The following is a 7996-nucleotide window of genomic DNA, read 5'->3' on the forward strand; positions in this document are numbered from 1 at the left end:
GGTTGTGATTCAGATTAGGTTCCTGTGATGCTCCAAACCATTCTCCTTGAATTTAGTCTTGCTAGGAGGTTTGGGACATATGGCTTTATGGGCTGATATGTTCTCTTACTAATACATATCTTACTAGTATCCATGCTGCTTCATTGTAAAGTTTAGTAAATTACTGAAGTCATTGCTCTAGAACAAGTCCTTGAACTTCAGTGTGCAACATTTATATCTATGCTTATACCTGGTAAAGTCATGTAAGGCTGGTCTGAGGGGACCTGACTGTGTGGTGGTGGTGGTGGTTTTTTCCCCTCTCTGTGAGTTGTTCCCTCTATCCTGTCTTAATGCAGTGCCATGGCAATGGGAAGATTGCACTTGTCTGAGCTCAGACTAGCATTCTCCATTAGGATTTTCCCTGTTAGATCCTATCACTTCCCTCCACTCTGCCCTAGTGAGATCTTACAGCCTTTGGGACGTGGGGCTGCTATGGTTTGCTATGAGATATCTGCACGGGTTGAATGTTTGGGCAATAGGGATCAGAGCAGCACCAGGCTAGGTACACGAGTCTAATTCAGACATGCACATCAGGATTAATGTTTTGCATTGATCAGAGTATTTTTTTCCAGGTTGGTAAGAAAAGTCTCCCTTAGAGACCCAGCTCTTCCAACTTCCGTGAGTACATGTTGAAAGCTAGTCTGGCAAAGGAAGCTATATCTGTGGAGATGAGATAACGGCTGGTTGCTTATGCCAACTCTTTATCAGGAAAGCAGCTTGCAAATCTGAGAAAACCTAAGTATGAAAACTCTGGGAGCAATGGTCTTTTCACTGTGGCCGTCTCCTTGGAAATGGGGAGTGTGGACATGTGGAAGTGTGTGTGTGTTACTGTTCAGATGAGGCTTCCTGATTTGATGCACTTTTAGTATATGTTTTCTTTCTCTCCAAAGCAGCAAATTGCATTAATAAGTTGTCAGAAGTTCATCCATGTGTGAAGATTTCTATTGAATTTGGTTATGAACCTGCTGGTAACACCTAACACTGAATATTTGTCCATTCTGGATGCTGTCTCACTCCAAACTTGTACAGAAACCTGCACTGCATGCATGCCATATACAAATCCTCACTGAAGGTATACTGCTTTTCCAGGGTCTATCAGCCTCCAAGGAAGTCTGAGCTGCTCATCAAAGCACTTTAATCTAATGGGGAGAGACGGGGAAGGGCGAGGAGTGGAACTTCTGCTGTCACGAACCCACTGTGGCAACATACAACTCGTCTGGCTTCAGGAGCAGGAGATGAGGAAGGGAAGTGGGACGCCTAACTGGTGTGTCTCCCTTGTCCTGTGCATGGCAGGGCCTGAATCCCAGGTGATGTTTGATAGCCCTGCATGATGCAGGAGGTGGTCATTTCTGCCCACCAGATTTGTCACCCTTGATATGCCAAGCTTTCTCATGTCTGCCATCCATTTTCATGGCTCCCTTTGTGAATGGGCAGGTAGAACACTAGAAGTTTTTAGGACAGGAATTGGGGAGAAAACTTTACCAGCTGCAGTTCGGGTTTGCAGTGTTGCCATGTCTGGAACTGCACAAAGGGGATGGGAAAGGGCCACAGAAATGGTTAGGGACATGGCATGGTGTCTGTTATGAGGAGTAATTAAACAGACTGGGAAAGCAGGTGACAGAGGGTGATTATGAGAGAGAGCCTTAAAATGGAGAAAGTGGAATAGGGAATGATATTGCTATTTCTTGTAGCTCATGAGTTTGGAGGCACCAAATGAGACTATCAGCCTGCAACTTTAAAACAAACAGAAGGAACCACTTTTTACAAAAAAAAAAAGTATGTTTAAATTGTGGAACTCATTGTTATAAGATATCGCAGGCTCAAACGCAATCTTCTATGGATTCAAGAATGACCCTGTACAGCCACCCTTATGTTCATCCTGTTTTCTACCTCCTCTGTCTCATGTCTGTGCTCTCTCCTTGCCAATTTTGCAGTCACAGTTTGCTAGCCAATGCAGTACATGAGATCTCCTCTGGGGCCTATCCTGGCCTTTGCTCAACATGGCAAGTGTGTTGCCCTCATCATAGGTCAAGACTATTATGCCTATTTTATAAGTGGAAACTGAGGCATGGGAAGGTACCCAGAGTCACCAGCATGTAAAGTGTCAGCAAAGCTGTGAACAACAATCCCAGTCCCTCAAGGCCCAGAGCAGCAGTTAGTTTGCATGGTGCCTGGTGTCCCTGGCATAGCCTTACTGCCCTGATTCTCCTCATCTGTCATCGTAGATTTTTTACACTTTCATCTGTTTTCGCTATGGCCAAATGTTGGTTGCACTCTGCAAGGGGCTTGTGCTCAACTCTGTATGTGAGAGGCCACATATTCCTCCTGGCGTTCCCCTTCACCCCCTTTGCTGCTGCTGCTGCCCCCCTTCCCTGTCTCCTCCACCTTGCTCCTTGCTGCCACAGTGATTCGGGGAGGAGTCCAAACAGACAGCCTGAAAAACAGACACCTTGTCAATCAACGGTCTTGATTTTGGAGAACTCTGCTACTGGGAAGCTCAGACCCTGGCATGAAGTGAATCTCCCTACCAAGAGAAGAGATACCTCTATCTAGCTGGATGTTGCAATGCATAGATCTGCTTTGGATTTCGTGTTATGCATGTCACGCTGGCAAATTGCTCCATCCCTCTGCGTCTGCAGGGCCTTCTGCTGTTCCACCCCACCCCCAGTCCTGGCTGAATAGAACTTTTTCCAGAGAAATGCAGGAAGGGAGATAAATACGTAAAAGCAATGGCCCTAACCCCAGATCTGGCATTGCATTTAGACTGTTTTTCCTTTCACTTTTTTGTTCTAGTTCAGTCTCCTTCCTCAGTGTATGACTTTACTTTTTGGTCTCATTTAACTTCTGTCTCCTCCCATGTGCTGGTCTGCTTGCTGTGTTCCTGAATCCCTCATTTCTCCCACTATAAAATAATCACTTCATAGGAGAATCCAGCAGAGCTGCATCCCTCCCTTGTTAGCGGCATCCATCTTTCCACTGTTGTCCCTTCCTCTTTGCTTTCTCTGTTGGTGATTCTTATCCCTCTTTACTGTGGTGTTTTTGCACCCTTTTTGCTATTATTAACTGCACTGTTTTATCTTCTTTCTCCATCCCTATTCCTGACTTCTCCTTTCTGCTTTCTTGGTGCTACTCACTTGCTGTCTCCCCATCCCATTTACTACAGTGTTTGGGCTAGGCGCCGGCAAGAACACACGCTCTACCGTAGCAAAAGACAAGACTTGGGAAAATGCACTTACTGGGAATATGTGACTTTGGACTGATACAATGAAAGAACGGACTACTAGGTTAGCTCAGTGACATGTTTTTTTAAGTAGACAGTAAATAAATGTTTAACCTGAAATACATCTTTATTGCTTTTCTCCATCCAGCTATTAAAAATCAGGTAAAGGCAGTGAAGAGCTGCCCATGTTTTCAGTGCCTCCACTCACACATCTTCGCACCCTCATGCGCTCATAGGCTATTCATCTCTCCAGCAAGTTCCCTTTCACTCTCCACCTTTCAGTCCAGCAGCCTGATTTCTTTGAGTCATGCTTGTGACGTGAAAATAGCTGTAGCTGCAGAGAGCTGATATTTCCACGAGAGTATGGACATGTTCTTGTCTGGTGAGACAGAGGCAGGGTTAAACTGGAGTGTGTTTTAGAGGAACTGAAAGTGTGTTGTAGGCACTCGTTTATGGTAAGTGAGACATTTGCTTAAAAAAGGTGGATAGTCTGTGAGTCAACACCTTTATGCTGCATCCTGGTTCCTGGAGCAGCTGGTGCTTCAGGAGCTGGTGGCTGCCAGGCTCGGTGGGAAGGGCTGCCGCATCGCTTCTCTTGCAATGAAGAGCAAACACGGGTAGTCTTAGTACTGAAACACGTCTCCTGTCTCTCATGTGGCTGCGGTGCTCAGCAGTGCACTTGCATGTGGCTCCTGCGCCTCGAGGTCTCCCGCTTTGCCTCAGGTTGGGAGCGTTCGCCTGGAGCCACCTCCCTGGAAATAATCTGGGGGAATGTCACATCCTCCGGGCTAGAAAGCCTGAGTGCTGCTGCCCAGCTGGCGCTCAGCAAGTGCTTGGGCACGAGGTGGAGCTTTTGGGGGTCACACGCAGTTGCACACCAGCTGTGCGAAGAGGGTTATGCTCACATGGTTTTGCTGCAGGTGGGAGCACACGTGCACAGGTACGCACAGTGGCTCGCCTGATGCGAGGTAACAGCTGAAGCATCTGAACTCTGCCTCCAAGGAGAAAGCTCGTGCTTTCCTTTTCGCAAGCAGAGTTGCAAAAATGCAGCTGGCTCAACCAGGGGCTGTCAGAATACAGTTTTGTTGACCCAAGATTATTCATTTAGCAGATCACATTTGCTTGTAAATGTGGGAATTGCTGGGTTAGTCTTCATAAAAGATAGAAAAATTGGCAGCAGAAGGAATTTTTTAAAAAACAAATTAAAGTAAAGGAAAGAAGTGGGTGTGAAATAAATTATTTGCACTGGAGTGTTTTCCTTTCCGAGCTAGCAGAGAATGTAAGGGTATTTCCTGGGGAGAAGAATGTCACATTTAGAGGTGTCCTTCCTTTGCTAATATGAAGGTGAAAATCCGTAACAGTTAAATGTTTCCAGCTCAAACATGCCCATTACTGGCAGAAGAAACTCTATGATTAGAGTTCACTGGCCCTTTGGGCCTTCAGTTCAGTTCCTACATAGATTCAATTTGCCGCAAAGAACAAAGTTGCAGTACAAATGATCAAGGAAGCTTTTACGAATCTTGTTATTGTTTCACATGTGCCTGAGTAATTCCTGCAAAGAAGGAAACATGAACTAATATAACATATTTATCACACAGCTCAGAGAATGCTGTGGCGGTTGCCAGAGGAGACTTCTGTTCATAAACCTGCCTATTGGATTTTTCACATGAGAAAAGATTTTCTAGACGGCAACTCATTCACCACCCTGCCTGTTCGGAGCCGCTTTGGGACCAGCCAGAGCTCCGGCGGGCCCTGGTGAGCTGCACTGCTCTTGAGACGCTCTGAGTATCTTCATGCTACAGCAGGAGTATTGGATCCAAAGGGTTAAAGCTGATGCAAAATCTCTGCAGGGAAAGGTCAACAATGTATGAAATGAAAACAGATCAGTGGATCTTTATCATAGCCTCCTGAGCCTAAAAAAACAGATCAGAGCACAGCCTTTATAGTAGACTCTTAGTCTGGTAGACCCCTAGCTCTTTGCTTATATATCTTCATCTCCTATAACCCGAGCAGAATTTTTTTCTCTCGTTGTAACAACATTCAGCTCAGGACTGGCTTAAGGGCATGGGGGAAGAGAGGCAAGGAGATTCTTTGAGTGTCTCACATGTAGCTGATAGGCTTTTTTGAAGAGAGCATATGTGCGTCTGAAGAGAGCTTTTTGGTCTTTTGACCTTCACACCTGCAGCTGGTTGCTGTTCTTGTGGTTCACTTATACAAGTCTACTCTTCAGCTTAGTTCCTAGGCTAATTTGCAAAGAAAAGGCAAGACACTTACTGTGTTCCTTAACAGCAAGGTTCCTTACGTTTCTAGGTCCTTCATGTTTTGCAGCGAGGAAGAGGGCCTGGCTTTGTTTGTATCAAGCTTGAGAGATGGCCCCAAGCAACGTGAAATGACACTGCTTGAGAAATGTCTCCTACATGAGACCTCCAGTATTTCTGACTCCTCTTTGGGTGAAAAGCATCACGAGAGCAGTTTTTCTTTTGTGTCCAGAAAATGTAGTCTGTGGTATGAGTCTTACGTTCATGAGTGCGACCGTGTATGCCTGCATGCCTGTGGAGGGGCAGTGGGTATTCGACACTCAAAACTCCAAAAGTTGAAGTTTGTGTTGAGTGTACTGAGGTTCCATATTGAAAACCATCCTTGCAGTTTCATGTGTTCAACAGAGGACTGCACAAATGCAAAGCTTCTGTCTGAGTCTAAGCATCCTTTCGATGAGGTGTTTTGAGATCTGAGCTTACAATTCTGCCCATTACAGAAAGATGATCAGCTGAGTAGTCAGGTCCTGAGCTGAACTGTCATGGTGCGGGCAATGTTGGTGTTTGGAGGTGAGTTTAATCCAGTGTGCAGACAGGACCATTTGCAAAACTGGGACTCCAGTTCAGGCAGTAAACACTTCAGAGTGGGAAGGAGATGCAAACGTTGGGTATGGAATATGCAAGACAGTTTTTAATCAGCCTTCATTCCATTGTATTTCTTTCATTAATCCTCCAGTGCAATTAACCTTTGCAGTAGGTGAACTTTTTCCTTTTTTCCTTGTCCTACAGCTGAGTGATACTTTGTGCCCATTCTAATTATTTGTGAAATACAGCATCTTTATGATGCCCTGGTAGTCCAGAGACTTCGGTCTGGGGCAGGAAATTCCCATCATTAACGGTTTTCTGAGCTCTCTCTCTCCAGAAAATGACATTTACTAATTACATCATTTTGATGTATATGATACCCAAACCAAACATGTTATAAATTAGCAAAAGCTCATTTGTTTCATGAAAAGCATTGTTCTTCTTTTATTCAATGACCTTTTTGTTCCTCTACATCCTGGACCAATCAAGTGCCGGTGCAGTAGCTGACTTCTGAGCACAGACAATAGCTTATTCCGTCTATTCTGTTCAGATGACTGTAGGAATAGGCAGTCACTTTGTCATGTGGAGACTGGAGGTTGTATAAAACCCTTTTTCCCACCATTTAGAGAGACTCTGAATCCTGAGAGGAAAACCCTGTCATAATAATAATAATAATAATCCAGAAGCTAGCGCCCATTGAAGTTTTCTCAGCTTTATGATTTGGGTGGGGTTGGAATGCAGCCCTCCCCGGCTGAGGCACAGCTTAAATTTTGGAGCTATAGCATAGATTGGCTTTCTCTACATTTCTAGCAGCAGGTTGGGTTTTTTCAATGAACTTTAAATGCAGTCTTCACAGCGAAACTCCGGTGCTCGCGAATGTAACCTGTTCAGGGGCTGATTGATGTAACCCCACTGATTTAGCCTCCAGACCTTCTGGGATGGGGAGTGCCTCTCTCTTTCGTGCTAGTGGAGCCGCCCAGCGTGATGGGTCCTGCGGCCGGACTGGGTCCCCTCCAAACTGACAGAGCGGGTGCTGGGGGATTCGGAACGACCCCCCTGTACGGAGCAGGGATGGAGAGTGGAAGAAGGAGGAGGACTAAGATGTCTGTAAATCCCAGGACGTGCGGCTGATCTCCAGTGCCTCCAGATCCCCAGGGGCAGCCCTGAAACGCGGGCTGAGAGGCGTCACATGCACTCGGTGGGGTTAGGAGAGGGCCAAAATACCTCGTTAATATCATTCATGTATTTCTAAGCAGTCATTTAATACCGTTGTGCTTCCTACCAGCCCGTTTGGAAGCCGGTGTGTACCATTCACAACAAGTGTTTATCTTCCAGCTTTAAAGACAGACGTCAGAATATTTCCCTCCTTATTCATGCTCCATCTTTTCTCACAGCCCAGTTATTCATGACATCATCACCTTTTCCTCCTCAGCCCCAGACACAGTGTTTCTTTGGCTACAATTTCCTGGACAAGAATTTGCAGTTTGCATTGGGGGGGGGGGGGAACAAAACAAAAAAAACCCAGTTATTTCATATGGAAGTATTAAATGAGAAATACAGCCATGGAAAACTCAGAGACACACACACACACACACACGCAGCAGCAGCAGCAGCGGCAACCACCACCACCACCAAGGTTATTATAATTAATTTAAAATCTGTTTAGAAAAGGGTTCCTTTTATGTTGGACTGGCTCTTTAAGTGGCTCAAGAAGTATGAAAAACAGGAAATCAAACTGCCTCATTAGGAATTGACTCTGCTCGGTAATTAGAGGCTAGAAAACAAAACAAGGAAAAGCAGGTGGCGAGTGAGCTCCAAGCAGGCAGCTATTGTATCATTTCAATGTTCTGTAGGGTAATGACATTATTTTTTCAGAGAAGTGTTACTTCCATGGAGA

Source organism: Dromaius novaehollandiae, chromosome 5, assembly GCF_036370855.1.
Source record: "Dromaius novaehollandiae isolate bDroNov1 chromosome 5, bDroNov1.hap1, whole genome shotgun sequence".
Classification (NCBI taxonomy): domain Eukaryota; kingdom Metazoa; phylum Chordata; class Aves; order Casuariiformes; family Dromaiidae; genus Dromaius; species Dromaius novaehollandiae.